Source organism: Papilio machaon, chromosome 10 (genome assembly GCF_912999745.1).
Source record: "Papilio machaon chromosome 10, ilPapMach1.1, whole genome shotgun sequence".
Classification (NCBI taxonomy): domain Eukaryota; kingdom Metazoa; phylum Arthropoda; class Insecta; order Lepidoptera; family Papilionidae; genus Papilio; species Papilio machaon.
In genome coordinates this window covers 6,772,603-6,791,022 of record NC_059995.1, presented here as the reverse complement: position 1 = coordinate 6,791,022, position 18,420 = coordinate 6,772,603, and positions in this window count along the sequence as shown.

Below are 18,420 nucleotides of genomic sequence, written 5' to 3'. Positions count from 1 at the left end.
ACGTTTGAGTTTTGTATTCCCCCTTTGTATTTTTTTATTGCATTTTTATTTTTTATTTAATTATTTATCATAAAGGCGATTGTGTATAATGTCATTGAGTACAAAATTATTTTTTTAAAACACATTGATTTTATAAAGCGAGTGTAATAAATATCCACGACTGTCGTGAGATTAAAATTAATATACGAATTGATTCTTAAATAAGATGGAGATATTATGCTAAATAGTTCCTTGATGTGTCATATTTTAAATAAAATCGTCTTTTATAATAACATTTTGTTCAATTTATACCAAAAGCTGGTATATTCGCTTAATCGTTTTTAATTATAAGTAAAAATGCTTTTTTATGTCTAATCTTCTATGGCTTTAACTAAGGTAACTTGACGCTATTAAAAACTTCAGTATACATATCTAAATTACGTTTTCTGTGGCCACCTTATGACACGTGATATCTTACACAGTAGCGAAAAATATATTATTCCGTGGTTGGTAAAAGTTAGTATGGTATAGGCATGTTATGAGGAGGGAAGAACCGCATATGGCAAAGAGAACGTTAACTATAAGTGTGGAGACCCCTCCACACTACACTAGGTACCCACCTACACCGGTAGAGGTAGGCATAGGAAGAGATGGATGGATTGCGTGAAAGGTGATATTATCAAGAAGGGAGTGACAATGGAGATGATGGCAGACAGATTGATTTGGAAGACAGAAACCTGGTGCACCGACCCTACATACTCTACGTAAGTGGGACTAGGTCACGGAGATGATGAGTAACAATAACTATTTAATATATGTATTTAAGTAAATGATTCGTAGACCCCCGTTATTCCTTTTCGTAACGTTTTACCTTGATTTTGATAATGAAACTTACCATATGATTAAAATGAGTCGTTAAACCTTCAGTTAATGCGTTCAGACTTTTTTCACACTTCGTTCTTAAAACTCATTGGGATGCGTATTAATTCGTGTTATACGGAGCCCGTCTCGGCGTTATTTACAACACTTTCAAAACAAATCGCGCATTCAACAAAACCCCTATTCTTATATTTATAAAGCTGTCAATTTCCAAGTCGTTTCGGGTTAAAGTGGAAAAGAACGCAGATGGTCTTACGGCCTGGCGGCGGGGAAAAAACTCCTTGAGATGGCATGGCGGCGCGAGAAAGGCTCCGAGCGCATTAAATTATTATGATTTATGTGTTTTAGTCGAGTCCGGACTCACCTCCTTAATTATATATGAAGGTTTAACGAACAAAGCGCGAGGATCGTGGCATCTGTGAAGACGTGAGACAAGCGCTTCACTCCTTTACGCGTTGTAATCTTGGAGAGGTTTTGTCTATTGTACTATCACCAGTTATCCAACTTGTTTATTTAATATTTTGCTACGCTATAAAACATCAGATCACAACAGGTTCATAACGATCAACTAATCTAAACAAGAATTATCGTACTTAATATATTTCATATGCCATCTAGCTGATGGTGAGGAAAACATTATTGTTTAATTTCTATGGGAAAATAAAATTGCACTGAAAATTACGTACTTCATTAGTTGTAAAAATATAACATATTCGTATCTTTCTAAACCGTTGAAAAATTTGCATAATCTAGAGTTAGTCAGAACAGAACAGAACAAAAGAAAAAATATCAAGCTTAACAGGGTCTTTACTTGTTATCTAAAAAAATACTTTTTATAAAAGTTGCTGCTACAACCCTGCTAATTTAAGATGCATTATAAAGGGCGAGATAATTAGTCGCCGGATATTAAGTGTGTATTGAAGACAGGTGATGTTAAATGCTAGACGCATAATATTCAGTACCTACTTCATATGCATACATTGTTATTTTTATGTTCCAATGAAATATAATTAAGTAATAAAAATTAACGAGAAAAAATTTCAATTACTAAAATGAGGCACAAGGTTTAATACATGATAATAGATTATGTTGTTTATTAATTAAATCCGTTATTAAAATGTTTATGCATTTTTCTTTAACACAGGTTTTTTTTTAAATTTTCCTTTATATATCAACTTAGGTTCCTTATAAAATTGCTATTTTCATAAAGTTTATTTTTATCTTCAACCAGCTGTCGCCCGCGACATCGTCTGTGTGGTTTATAAAACGACTAACTACTCGTAGTATCCTATGTGTTCTTCCAGACTGTGTTCTATGCCAAATTTCTGCAAGATCTATGCAGCCGTTCTGTATATAACATCTAACAAACATTCATCCATCCACACAAACATTCGCATTTATAATATTAGTAAAATTCATTACAAATATGTTAAATTCATCCATCTGAATTGGATAACACTGTTACGAAGAGTTAATAAAATATAAATTTATTGCATTTTAAATTTGTAAAATAATTTTTAATAGGTATTAAGTCCTTGCACACATGTTGTCTTAAGTTTTTGTATAAACTAAAATGTTGATATTTGGGAAAAAGCGGTCGTAAAATTAATTGACCATCTGGTAGAGACAACTAACACAACATCTATTAAAATTAAAACAATATTTTTTTTATGGGAACAATTGTTTTTAAATCATGCAAGAAATACGACCTAATTTTTTTTTTCTTAAAAATAATTGATTTGAAAAAAGTTGAATGTCGAAAGGCATGCGATACGAATGAAATCAGGATATGATATTTAATTTCGTACGTCACATCATGTTCTGAATTAAAAAGTTTCGGAGTCCATTCGTGGCCCGTCAGTCATACCGCACCGTAAAGTAATAACATCGACTTATTTTATGTAAATGCGTGTACTACAAGTAAAATGTGATAATAATAACCTTCTTACCTGTCAATCCGATTCGCTACGCCACAATCACGTGGAAACTTCAAATAGAGTCCACGATTTACGGGTACTTACGTGCACGATTGCAAAATGTACTTTAAATTATTTAACTTTAAAACACAAATTACTTTGTGGAAATTATATAATTGCGAATAGGAATTTGAATCTTACACCTATTGATTTAATATATAAAATCGCTCGTGTTGTATTTTAGTACAGCGATAGTAATCTCTCCGAACGCGCCGGTGACCGCGCGTTATAATGGCGTCGTCGGTAAAGAAGTCATTATTCATTTTTTTAATACAGTGTTTTGTTGAAACGACATTTTCACTAGCGTAATCACGATTCGTACAGGCAATATATCAAAGTAATAAAAGCGGAGTTATTGCAGCGCGGTAACAGCTCTGATGATTTTCAATTTGATGTCTTCATTGCGTTGTTTTACTCAGCGTCTGCGGACTCGAATTAGCTCGCCGGTCATTACGCACGATGGAGAAATGTCTTCAGTTTTTTCTCGTTACTCAACAGATTTTGTTGTAGGTTTTTATTTAAGCATTTCTGAGTATAAACAATGATTAAAATACGAGGTAAACAATTGAAATGGAATTTTAAATGATCAGAAGGAAGATGTTAGAGTAGATCTTTAGGTTATAAGCATTAAATCACGTATGAGTGAAATAAAATGCGCTCAAAGTAATACTTGCTACCATTGTAATTAAAAGAAACAAGGCTTCACAAACACAAACAGACGTATTAAATAAAAAGCAATCTTCGTAAAACGATAACTTGGACTTTCTCATTCCATAAATAAGAACAGAAAGAGTTTTGCTTCAGCTTACAATGTATGGAGACCGCAACAAATAATAGTTTCCGACCGTATGTGTAAGTTATGACGACATATTTTAGTTTTACAAACTTATTATTGCACAGAATTTTCAAACAAGGTATTGGAAAATCACTTTTAATACTTTGTAATAAGCGTTATACATCCTTTTATGGATATATGAATAAATATGTATGGATGGTAAAGCAGCTGAAACGATGTTGGCGATGTCTCAATCAATGGAGCGGTGGGAGCGACTCGCCGAGAAACAATTTGCAACACAATGTAAAAAGCTCGCAAGACATGCGCAGGCGTATTCTGAACTTCGCGGAAGCTTTCAATTTTCATGTTGGTCAAATTAGCAATTTTGTTTGTTAAGTAATGATTTATTGAACTACAATTATGCAAAAAGATTTTTAATTCGAAAAGAACAATATTACAGTACATACATACATATTAATTAACAATATCAAAAACAAATTTAAAAGTATTCATTTTAATTTAATAGAAAAAATGCAATATTCTCACTTTCTCATTAAAGCATTTGATTTTTATAATAGTGTATACAAGTGTATACGCACAATAGGTTTTTTAAAAGTTGTATGAAACCTCTGTCAACAAAGTTGCCTCAAACATGTCGTTATAATTTCATTTAAAAATGTTGAAATATAAACTATAGGATTAATACTTTAGTAATATTGGTTAAATTGTAATATGATGATCCTCAGTTCTTAATTATATTTGCAATCTTTGTAAAATGTATAACTCAAAAATCTTATACAGCATCAGTGACGTTTGTCTCAATACACATACTCATTTTAATTAACCACCTCATTAAAACTTGTTGAAAGATAACGTATACCCATTTAATTTAAAATCTCTTTGTGTTAGACATATTACTTCAATATATCTAATGGATTTTGAAAACAATGCTGTTATAATTCTTGTATTTTATTTGTGAAGGAGTCACAACAATTATCTGGTTGTAGACGAGTCGGTGTGAGGCTGGTCTTACTGATCCACCGATTATAGTTAATAGAGACCCGCGCTCGAGATGTCTCACTTATGTTAGGGTGAACGCATCATAAGTGGACCATGTTTTTACATACAATATTTTTAAATAGCTGTGGGTATCGACAGTGACACTTATATTGACATATATTGGTCGTTCCTCATATTTTATTTGAAAAAACAGAGCCTATAGTATGTGTCAATACCAGGTTTACAGCAGTCAAAAACCACTATTAATTAATGTTAGTTTCAAACACTCGACACAAGTAGAAAATTCTAGATTTGATATACCTATGTAAACCAACTTTTTGACCTGTAGAAATAAATACTAGTCCTATTTTTAATTATTCTGATTGGAATAATATTATTTTCCTCTGTATATTTTCAGATATTTTTAAAATATAGTATTAAAATGTAATAAAAATTAATTTATATTTTTGTAACTTTAAGAAAGTTAACTGGCCAATACTTGTTCAGTTTACCTTAAAAATTCTTAACGCAGCGGGGTGCGCGCGCGCCGCGGGGCGCCTCGTTATTAGCACCTCACGGTTCAAAGCGAGCCGCCTTCACTCCTCCTCCGCGCGTCCCCCGTGTTCCCCCGCACACCCCCGTTAACCCGCGCGCTCGCACGCCTCGTTAGGCTATCCATAACTGTTACATCCTACGCCCGGATTTAATATACGACCATATGAATTACTAAGACATAACGCACACGCAAAAACTAGTTAACCATAAAATCTATCTGCTGTATTTACATCTGCCTTGTTATGACATTTGTATTCGTAAATTATATTTACTTTTATGATTAGATAAATTTAGAATATTTTTCAAGAGTTTATCGTTTCCTTCACTTTTACATCAACAAGTTTAGTAAATGTGCTGAACTGAAAAATTGTGCTTTTGGAAAAAATACAGTAGTACTAAATGGAATCATGTTTTAGGAGTTGGTTAAGCCAATTTACCGAAAACCATTTGGTTGTTTGGTAGGAGTAGACATTTTCGGCGACGACGCCATCGTGGGGCAGCTGTTCCCCACGATGTTCCTCGGGCCACCCGGTAATGACACTTCATGCCTTTTATGGAGTTAGTGGGTTGCGAGTGTTCAGGGTGGGGTCCTTAACACTCAAACAGCCTTGAGAAGGCCAAAATGAAGAAGGAGCTAGGTCGAAAGGACTAGCTAAGCGATTAAGGGGTGACGGTTGTGTTCCGAACGGAGATCCCGCCTCCTCTTGTTAGCGCCGGTGGCGACCACCGTGGGGTTTTAGTCGGTGTGAGTCCGACATAATCCGACTCTTCACCCCATAGAGTCGGATATGCGTAGTCATTTCCCCACGTAAAAAAAAAAAAAAAAAAAAAAAAAAAAAAAAAAAAAAAAAAAAAAAAAAAAAAAAAAAAAAAAAAAAAAAGGAGTAGACATTTGGTATAGATTAATTATACCAAAAGATAAATCTTAATGATTTAAAAAAAATATTCCCTTAATCAAGATGCTAGGAAACTACTATAAATAGGTATATTACTGTGAGGAAAAGATATACAATATAATTCGTAACTACGACTGTCCAAGAACGAGCCAACATATGGACACCATTTTGCCAGACCTTTTCTCGCCGCGCAATCTGTCAGTCTGTCAGTTTGAATTAGATAAGTGAAATCATTTTAATTATAAGTGTTGTAACATTATTTTCTAAGCGGCATATTTCAAAAACCCAAGTATTTCTAGCAACAATAATTGCTATGAATAGTTTTTACTGTAATCATCATCATCAGCTCACTATACGTCCCCACCGAGGGGCTCGGAGCCTACCCCAAGTTAGGGGTGACTAGGCCATAGTCAACCACGCTAGCCAAGTGCGGGTTGATTGACTTCACACATATCATTGAATTTCATCTCAGATATGTGCAGGTTGCATCACGATGTTTTCCTTCACCGTAAGAACGTCGGAAAATCGAAAAACACATTGGTACACATTGGCACTGTAATACGAATAGATAATTTCTTATCGTTTTAACTAAGTATTAGAAGTACTCATCCACTTCAGTGTAGAGCGTTTATTAAATATGACAAAAGTCAGATGAATATGTTATTGTTATTATATTTCTTTTTTTATCTTTGCTATAAGCTAGTGCTATCTACATAGTAGTTATCTAAATTTTTGGATACAATCTTTATATCTAAAACTTGTCTTGTGAATGCTGTGTACGCCTGTCATCTGTATGTTCCTCTGTTTTTATTGTCTGTGTGTTATTTGCACCTGTTTGTCATTGTTGAACATGCAATTGGTGTACATCTTTAATAAATAAATGTGTTATTTTTGGTATGTATTTTAAATTATCGTGACTTTTATGTAAAATCTAGGCAATTCTGTAGGTAACGGTAACCATGATCCTGGAATAATTATAAAGCTTAATAATTGAAATATATTTATTTTAATTCTTACAATCAAAATTATTTTTATTATAGTAGAATATTTTAGAATACGACTAGTTTAAGGATGGAATCATTTTAGTTTGATCGATGACTTAAGAGTGCTACGAAAGTATTTTAATAGTTCCTTAGAAAAGACTTCAACGCATATTATTTCTTGTAATCAGTTTCATTTTTTACATTCCTATAAATCTAACTTAGATTTCAATAAAATAATTAAGTAATTGATAAAAATGTTTCCAAAAAAAATCCTAGAAAAGAGTCCCATAAGTGTTGTTCTTAATTTAAATACTTATATATCTGCAATAACAACTACAACTTGGTAAAAAATTAAAACTTGTAATTTAATAATGTATTACACCAAAATGTGGTACCTATACATTTTCAGTAATCAACAAATGTCCTAACTCATATATTTCATTACGAGCACCACAATGCCTGTGTTATCAGGCTGGATCACCTTCAGTTAATCTTAATTAACGCCGATGGAAAAGTGTCGGGTCATTGTTTGTGGCGCACACGCACGCCCCCTGGCGGCGCGGCGGCCAATCACACTAGAGTAACGATACGATAGAAATGCGATGTGATGTGGCTTGGGAGGGAATGTATGAGGTGTTACAAAAACTGTGAGGTAATTATTACAGTAATAAATATAACTTAATTGACATTTATAAATTAATTCACACTTAGAGTCTTTTTATTGTTACCATAAGAGACGCCTATATCTAAATGTAGTCCATATTAGAACCACTTAAAAACTCTTATAGCAACAGTTAAAAAGAAGACTTTTAAAAAATAACATCAATAAACACATTTAAAAATATTTTTGACATGAAAAAAAAACTTAAATGCTGTAGAAATTATCTTCTTTAGCTGTAGTGTTTTGTTATAAGAGATACAAGAAATCAATTCGAAAAAATATTTGAAAACACGAACACACAATAGCTTTGAAGGAAACACGCGACTTATTAACGCATCAGCCGCTCGCGACGGGGACCCCGCGAGGTTATTATTTAGCCGGTTAATAATGGACTCATCTTTTCGTCCGTGACAGGTTCACACCTTGAGACGGCGAATTGACTCTCTTTATTATACCGAGCTCTTTTATTTTCGTGGTTGCTTTACGAGGGGTCTTTGTGCGCACCGCCCCGGCTAAGGTGTGAAACGATGCACGCAGATAATGTTATAGCATTTTAATAAATTTAACTTGATTATAATTGAGATTACGATTGAAGGTTTTATTTATTAGTAGATTCTGATTCGGGATAATTTGTATGGTTATTATAAATATAATTTTTTTTTAAGAAAGTAAGATTCTGTTTTGTTTTATGTACAGTTAAATTAAAGTCAATAAAAAAGTAAATAATTTTGATAAAAGGCCTTAACCACGCTTCCACTAAAAAAAAAAATATATGCTAGGTAGGTATAGGGATTTATATAACAATACCACCATGAAGGTGAATAAGGTATGAATAAATTCATGGTTATATAATTTGGTATTAAAATTCTATGAGTTATAAAGTTTGCTTAATAGAGACATTTAGATGCAAATAAAAATATATTTAGCTAGATTATAAATTTGTGTATTATGGTTTTTTGTTATGTAAATAATGTTACACGTGCAATCAAATATTTATTGTTAAGGTTAAAATTTGGAAAAGTAAAATCATCGCATACTTTTTAACTTTCCTAGCGAAATTATCAATTTTGTTTCTATGACAAGGTATTTTATAATTTACTATACCTACGACGAGCAATATTTGACTCGCGGTCGAAGGCTTCATTTCAAGGTCAAAAGACTCATTGCAGATAAAAAAAGTCCTTTAACCTAGAGTTATGCTTCTATTTCTATTTTCCTTTTCTATCCTAACCTTTTACTCATTTGCCTTATCTATACGCATATGTCACTCGCGTGTCGCCATCTATGGATAAGAGACGTAATATATTTAAGCACTACTATAGTAGAATAACAAAGTATACGTGCAGACAAGCGGAGATATGTAAGCGTTGTAATTAGTAATAAATTAAACATTCAATTACTGGCGTTAATTAAGTCGTCGGGTTGCGAGGTGAGAGCTAATTTAATTATAAAATGTGTCTGCTTGCAGCGAATACAATACCGACATATTTTGTTATACAATTGCTTTAGTTATAAACACGCTACAATATCTAGATTCGTATTCGAAATCAATTTTACATTGTAAAATTTAATTTTACACTTATCAGATAAATTTAAGGAAAGACATATATATTTTTAAAGAACAAATAATTATATAATATACTACTTTTTGCCTGCGACTTCGTCTCCGTAGAATTTATGGATTTTTTCTATATGTATGTCAAATTTCAATAAGACTTGTTAGATTATTAAGCTGTCAACTTTCAAAAGATCTTTAAAAATATAAATTACTGATCACAAATATGTACACCTCGTTGTAAAGAATGTGGAAGAAATAAGTGTAGTAAAATTTGTAAAATGATCGTTTGTAAGTAATTTTATAAAAGCAAGTATCCGGCATATTTAATTAAGGAGCAGAAGATTATACGGTCGAGTTGTGCAAAACGCGGGAATTAACAGTCAGTGCACGTTTGATTGTAATCGTAAAAAATTGAACGCTCCACCCTCTCGTACATCTTGATAAAGAAAATATGAAAAACAATTAAGCATAATTAAAGTTTATATCATCTTATTTTTCTTAGTTAAAGGTAACCTATTGAGAACAGATGTAAAAGATCGTGTTTTAAAGTTGTTGACTATGTATACGAGTATAAGAAGTTTTATGTAAATATATAATCTGTTGTCATTTAACGACATTAATCTATTGTTGTTATAACGGATGTTTCTCGTTGGGCCGATCGATCGGCCTAATGGGAAAAAACCCAATTTGCCTATGCATGTAGCCGATTGATCGGCCCAACGGAAAATACTCCTTATTACCGTATTTGTTATAACTATGGATTTCCGGTATCGAAGAACTTGTATAAAAATATACTGTTATCCTTCGAATTCTCAATTTTTATCAACAATCTCAATATTGTTTTACCGCCGAAATAAAAGTGTATCGACAGTGACATCTGTACTATAAATACAATTGGAGTGGCTTTACTTATAACGAAAAAAATATATTTCAAATTTTTGTCTGACTGTCCACAAGTCCAAGGTATCACCGGGTTGACGGGAAGGTAGCTAATATATGCACAAGAAGTCGCTACATATCTTATATATTGAAGAAATCGTTTAAATCACAGTATATTCAATATTAAAAAAAAATACAACAAAAAAATACAAGAAAAACTTACTTATTCAATGAATATCGTGTTGATAACTTTTACACAATTAATCTATTGCTTGTATCTATCGCTTCAATTTCCTAGTAGTCTTGAGTTATTTGGTATTTAAATTCTCGCCAAAGGCGTAATGTAATATTTTACATGAATTGCTATTAATTCGAGGCGAGGTGAACTGTTAACATTAAAACAATCTTTTAAGCTGTGCTGTTGAGGTACATCTTAAACGTGGGACACACTAAACGCAAAAATAAACTAAATAGTAAACTTTAACTTTCGTTCCCTACTTATTTAAATACTAGCTGTGCCCGCGACTTCGTCCGCGTGAAATACTATTTTGGGTAGCATTTTTTTTGGGCTAATTATTTTATTTAACCAACGTGCTATGCTTTGATGTATGTAGAAGAACATAGAAAGAGGTGTGCCCGGACCGCGCCAAATGTAGGTCCTGGGTCTCTGCCTACCCCTCTGGGTTATGGGTCGTGAATTATGTTGTTGTTGTGGTTTTTACTTAAACTTATAAAAAATGCCAAAAAATATGAAACTTACAAAATATTCACATAAACATCTCCCATACAAACATTCATCCCCTATTCCGTTTTGTTACATTGCAACCTTGAGGGTAAAAGTTTTACAAATTAAAATGTCATATTGATTCATATCAAATCAGCAGCCTAAAAAATAACTTTAAAGCTTAACTGTAAAAATGACGGGACTTCCATACAAATTTCCACCCTCACTTTCAGCCTCTTATAACCCTTTTTTCGCGTTAAAAAGTAGGCTTTGTACTTCCTCAGGCTCTAGACTAAATATTAGTAAGGGTAACATCAAAACATATTAAACAAAACATTCACCAAAACCTTACATATTGCCTAACAAAATTTCGTCCCCTATTGTTATTTAGCACCCTTGGGGGCAAAATTTTTACAAAAATTTAATTTCCTATTTATTTATATAGAATTAGCAACCTCAAAAATAAGTTTCAAGCTTCTAACTGTAAAAATGACGATACTTCCATACAATTTTCCACCCCTCTTTCAACCCCTTACAACCCCCTTTTCGCGTTAAAATGTAGCCTACGTATTTCCTCAGGCTCTAGACTAAATATTAGCAAGGATAACAGCAAAACATATTAAACAAAACATTCACCAAAACCTCACATATTGCCAATCAAAATTTCATCCCCTTTTGTTATTTAGCACCCTTGGGGGTAAATTTTTTACAAAAATTCAATTTCATATTTATTTATATAGAATTAGCAACCTCAAAAATAAGTTTCAAGCTTCCAACTGTAAACATGACGATAATTCCATACAAACTTTCACCCCCACGTTCAACCCCTTGCAAACCCTTATTCGCGTTAAAATGTGCCCTATGTCCTTCCTCAGGCTCTAGACTAAATATTGGTAAGGGTAATAGCAAAACATATTAAAGAAAACATTCAACAAAACCTCACATATTGCCAAACAAAATTTCAGCCCCTATTGTTATTTAGCACCCTTGGGGGTAAAATTTTACAAAAATTTAATTTCATATTTATCTTTATCAAATTAGCAGCCTTGAAAATAAGTTTCAACCTTCTACCTGTAAAAATGACGATAATTCCATACAAACTTTCACCCCCACGTTCAACCCCTTGCAAACCCTTATTCGCGTTAAAATGTGCCCTATGTCCTTCCTCAGGCTCTAGACTAAATATTGGTAAGGGTAATAGCAAAACATATTAAAGAAAACATTCAACAAAACCTCACATATTGCCAAACAAAATTTCAGCCCCTATTGTTATTTAGCACCCTTGGGGGTAAAATTTTACAAAAATTTAATTTCATATTTATCTTTATCAAATTAGCAGCCTTGAAAATAAGTTTCAACCTTCTACCTGTAAAAATGACGATAATTCCATACAAACTTTCACCCCCACTTTCAACCCCTTCAAACCCCTTTTTCGCGTTAAAATGTAGACTACGTCTTTCCTCAGGCTCTAGACTAAATATTGGTAAGGGTTACAGCAAAGCATATTAAACAAAACATTCACCAAAACCGAATATATTGCCAAACAAAATTTCATCCCCTATTGTTATTTAGCACCCTTGGGGGTAAAATTTTACAAAAATTTAATTTCATATTTATCTTTATCAAATTAGCAGCCTTGAAAATAAGTTTCAACCTTCTACCTGTAAAAATGACGATAATTCCATACAAAATTTCACCCCCACTTTCAACCCCTTCAAACCCCTTTTTCGCGTTAAAATGTAGACTACGTCTTTCCTCAGGCTCTAAACTAAATATTGGTAAGGGTTACAGCAAAGCATATTAAACAAAACATTCACCAAAACCGAATATATTGCCAAACAAAATTTCATCCCCTATTGTTATTTAGCACCCTTGGGGGTAAAATTTTTCCAAAAATTTAATTTCATATTTTTCTTTATCAAATTAGCCTTGAAAATAAGTTTCAATCTTCTACCTGTAAAAACGACGATAATTCCATACGATCTTTCACCCCCACTTTCAACCCCTTACAACCCCTTTTTCGCGTTAAAATGTAGCCTATGTCCATCCTCAGGCTCTAGACTATCTGTGTACAAAATTTCATTTAAATCGGTTCAGTAGTTTTTGCGTGAAAGCGAGACAGACAGACAGACAGACAGAGTTACTTTCGCATTTATAATATTAGTAAGGATTTCGATTTGAGAACGAATTACTTTAACATATGTTACATATGTGTTATGAACGGTTTACTTTAAAATATGGCAATGGTACACGTACATTTATCTTTGAAACACACTGTATATTTCTGATAAGTGAACTAAAACATTCATTTGTTCGTCTATAAGTTTTACTTACTTTTAAAAAGATAGCAGTTGCCAGTGATTTCGTCCGCGCGGAATTTAAAAAAATCTAGTGATTAGTACAGTCTGTATCTCTTGGGTATAGTGTAGTTTCCCAATAGTGAAAGTATTTTTAAAACGGTTTAGAAGTTTCGGAGACAAACAATAAAAAAATTCTCTTTATATTAACAGTCTAGATTGAATTGTGGTTGCCTAGTAACGAATTTGTATCTCGTCTGATATTGACAATGTATTTGGGAAGAGGAATATATAGCCTGTAATTACCGAAACGTTTATACATAGTGATGCATTTTTAGAAAAACGTCTGTACATTTATCCGTTTCGCGTCCGGTATGTAGGTAGCTTTATTCAGTTAGCCAGCGCTCGTCCCTTATCGGCGGCGCGGTCCGGTTATTATTTTTCAGTGTTACTGTTATTGCAGCTAGCTTGCTCATTACGTAGCCATTACAACGTTTAGCAAACTATTAAATATCTTTTAGTGCCTTGCCTCGATTGATGCCATACATTGGTCCGGAACGTCTTTACTGCCTAAATTGAAATGCGTTTAATTGTTTTTTGATAATGTTTCTGTATATAATTGTTATTTAATTTAAAAAGTATCTGAAAATAAAAATAAAAGATCTTAGCTCTTTTCTCTACATCGTAGAAATATCATGACTCTTTAATACGAAACATATTATGATTTTATTAACGTAGGAAAATGTGGAAAGAAAAATTTCTTTGATTAAACGAAAACATGTTACTTATAACTCTGGCATAAGGATAGTATATGATATAATTTCTATGATGTTCAGTATTTTTTAGTCACTAAGGGTGAGCCTTAGCGTAGATTAATAACGAGAAAACTGTACTGTGTGAGCATCTATGCGTGCGGTAGATAGGTGGTAAAACATTTTCCCATTTTGGGTAGTCCTGATTTGATCCAGACTACAGCTGGCTGGAAATGTTTCATAATGCGTAGGCGTGGCGCGCGTGAGTCCGTGAGATGTGCGATAGCTGGTGCATTGCTGCTCATTAATAACACCGACGCAAGAGTTGCAATACGTAAAAATTGAATCGGACTTATAAGTATTACATTTTTTTAGAGTTGCAAGGATTATAAAACCTTGTACGCTGATCCCACGTGACTGGGAGAAGGCCAGGGAGTAGATGACAGTTGAATGAACACGTAGTCCACTGATGTGATTCCAATTACACAGATTTGAAGTTTGTTTTTATAAGAAAAAAGATTTGTTGATTTGTATCCTAACCTTTGACATCAAAACTTAACTAAGTACTCTTCAAACTGACCTTTGCCTTTTTAATATGATACTGCTAAGATCAGCAACAAAACAATTCTTTCAACTTTAACCTTCTGAAGGCCGAGTATCTAAAGCGTAATTCTTAATTAGTAAAACAATTTAATTTCTAGAAACATCTAGAATTATCTTTTCCAATAAATCAATATTGTGCCGTGGGGTATTTAACTGCTCGATAAAGTTGTATAATTTATAACGAGCAATAACAATGTGTACAATATCTGAGGGGTAATTTCTCAAATACACACCTCGCCCGTAGCACCGGCCGGCAAATTAAATAGCTCTGCGTCCGCGCCGCCGGGACTTTGCTGAACCCTTATTAAATGATAACCGACCAGTGTTATGATGCAGATTAGAAATAAGTTGTTATATTAAAACTTCTTGGACGTAACCTATTTATTAGAATGCTATAGGCATCAGAAGAAGCAAAAGCCTATTACGGTTTTATTGAATGCATTGTATTAAATGTTAATATACTTACCTTAGTTCAATCTTGAACCGATTGTTTGTTGGTTGTACCTCTTCCAACAAATCCCAAATCTGTTTTTACAAAAAAAAAAAAATGTTTGATGCAGCTGGATTTCGCGTATAATTATATTAAGGGATTCAAATTAATTTTCGACGCTTGGGAATGGAGCAGAAATTTAATTAACGGTAAACAAGAAAACAAACGATGGAAAGGAATTAAAAAAAAAATTAAAAAGAAGCTATTACGTGTATCCGAACGATACCTGCCATTTGAAACTTCCCGCACCTTGTGGCAAATTGAAAACGACGCGCTTGCCCTGCGAGCTAATAATAAATTCTCGAAATAATAATAATTCATAAATAATAATCCTCGAGGAGCCAAAATAAAAATATTATACACGTCGAAATAATAAAGGATTCAAATGGGATCGGGTAACACTGGTTGATTTTTAACAAATCAAATGAACACTTAGAAATATGTATTTAGTTTAATAGTTTCCACAATTTCTATGAGATTCCATCATTGCTTTAAAATAATGATGTTACTTTAAGTGTTTAGTTTATGTTACGTTGTGGATATTACGGAAAATTAAATAAATTTTAATGCATAGATAGTTATCCTAATTCGGAGCACAAAATTAAGGCGAAAAAAGGCCTCCGAAGGCCTTGTGTTGAGAATAATTTTCTTAGTGTTGTCATTTGCAATACAAAATTTCATTTCTAAAATCTTATTTATAGATATATGTATCTATGTTTTAGTGTTTAAAAAACATTTTACTCAATATTAACTAACCTTTTAGTTTACCTTTCTTTCCTTACCTTTCTTAGTTTACTAGCTTTGAAGAGCCAAAAGAGGCATATTAAAAAGTATTGTAACCGAGATGTAAATACAGAAAATAATTTTAAACTGTAGTGAATAATGCTACGAAAAGGTAAATCCCGCTCGTGTATAAAGGTGATTACAATAATAGCCCGTGTGCGCCGGGCCGCTCGTACAAAATTGTTTTTTCGTGCAACATCTATAATTAGGCGATACGTTACGTTTTTGTTTGGCCCACATTTCCCGATCCTCTAATTTTTGGTGTGTTTTTTGCCGTACCTTTTGTAGTCGTTAATATGATTACACCGTAGAGATGATGGCTTCATACCCGTTTTAGGTTATAACTTAATTTGCTCTGCTCCGACGTATTTGTTTTTTATTGTTGTCTCAACTTCCTGAGAGCGGGCTCGTTCCAGTTTTTTGCTTGTGGTCGTTAGGCTGAGGTTATTGAATGAGATGGTCGCTGAATTGTCAGCTCGGCTTGGCGCTTGCCCGCTATTGCGTCACGTACCTCTTGATTTCGTGTGTTGATTCAGTGTTAGTTGTAAATTGCTTTGTAATCTGTTAGCGTTTTTTTTTGTTTATGCGTTGCATCCGCGCGTCCTCACGTATTATTGTTAACGGTAGGTATTTGTTTTTTTTTTTTGTAAACGTGTAAATTAATTTCTAATAGCGCCTTCTTAGGTCTACGTGCACTTAATAAGTTAAGGCGCCTGTTCACGCAATGGTTGGTGAGTACTTTATTGTTTCTTTAATATATTGTGATCATAGATATGAAAAGAGTCTTAAAATATAAAGACTTGTTGCATATTTTTTAAACTTTGATATTTAAATAGTTAGAATAAATGAAATCAACACTTATACTGCTGTGTTTGTAAGCAATGTTATAAGTTTCGTATTTAAATCGTATTCTTGCTCCATCTTTAGTTTTATATCGATCACACACGATGATAGTACTTACTCGAAATGTCATGTACCGTCACGTAAATGGTGTCTGAGTATGGTCGTAAAAGATTAAAAAAAAAGAGCAAAATACGTTAATTTAAAATGCTAAACGATGCAGTTAGTGTATGGCCGGCCGTAACGGTAATGTCTTAATAAAGGCGAGGGGCTCGATTTGACAAGGAAATTGGCGGCGCGGGGCGACGTGCAAATTGGCGGCAACACCGCGCACACGCGACCTACCACCGCCCGCGCCCCGTGCTCCCTGTACACCCCGCTACTACGATATGAATTACTGCCCTATTTAAATCATGTTATTTTTTTCAGTCATACTCGCCTTTTTCGTTATAATTTTAAAAAATATAGAAAATCCGCAAGAGTTTCCAGATGACCTATATAGTTTAGAATCCTCTATTTGTATTAAAATTTAACATTTACCGCTACACTTAGCCTATTACTACGTGAAATTACTAAATACTTTATCAAAATAACTATGTTAAAAATGTCAAAATTCTATCAACAGAAGGTCACATCAAGTTCCGCATTTATAAAAGAATTAATTTCTGATTATCATAACAAGACCTGTTCGTCTGGAAGTAGCGTTGCCAGACGTCCGAAAAAATCCGGACATAGGTAAGCTTTTTGATTGCATGTCCAAAATAACCGGTTTTCCGGCTTTTGTTAGGCTTTTTACATTTCCCAAACGAGAGTGTACCTATTAATACTGAGACAAAATCCTTAATAATATAGGGTGTATACCTTTCTACCCGACCAAACTGACTGGTCTGTCCGGCTAGTAGGTTTGGCGACCTGGCAACTCTATCTGGAAGCCTGTTCTTAATCATAAGCGACTAGAAATTACAGAGACATGTTAAGGATATTTGATTAAGATCAACTTGTACAGAGAGTAGTATTTAGTAAATTAGTTTACAGCTATAAATACAGACTTAGTGAGTAAGTCTCCACATCCAGTTGCCACGGATTAACAGATTCGACCCTTAAAAATAAATACTTGAAAAGTGAATTTATAATATTATTTCTTAAACTTATAAATGCGCTAAGAAATACACTTAAACCTGGGTAAGCGAGAAACTTCTTTAAGCGAGAGTCATTGTCCGGTCCCGACGGACCATTTCCATAAGTGAGAGACTCGTGTTAGAAAGAAACCTTTAGAAGCGAGAAAAATATCACGATCCCTTGTACTCTCACTTATCCAGGTTCAATTGTAGTTAAAATATTAAAAAAAAATTTAAACTTGTATAAATTTTACTTACAGCTTAAACTAAGCCAGAATTTTCACAGGATTATTAAATTGATTCAATTTACAATGCATATCGATTAATTTTCCTTTATTATTAATCGAATAATGATTTCATATCTTAATCACAACGTGGAAACATGTATTTCAATCCCGTATCATAATATTAAAGTGTTATTGATTGTATTTTATTTAATTTACGACCACCACATGTCCGCCTCAGCGGTGGTAGTTCAGTATCAAATATCTTAGTACATATTTTACAATTATTCTATTGCCCATACTATACCTTATTAAATACCGTAAAGAATTATACTGTATCAATATTTGTCTGTCTATCTTTAATGTTATACCATCCATAGTATAATGTCGAACCTAGATAAGTGAGAAACCTCTAAAAGCGAGAAATTCGGGTTAGAGAGAAACCTCTG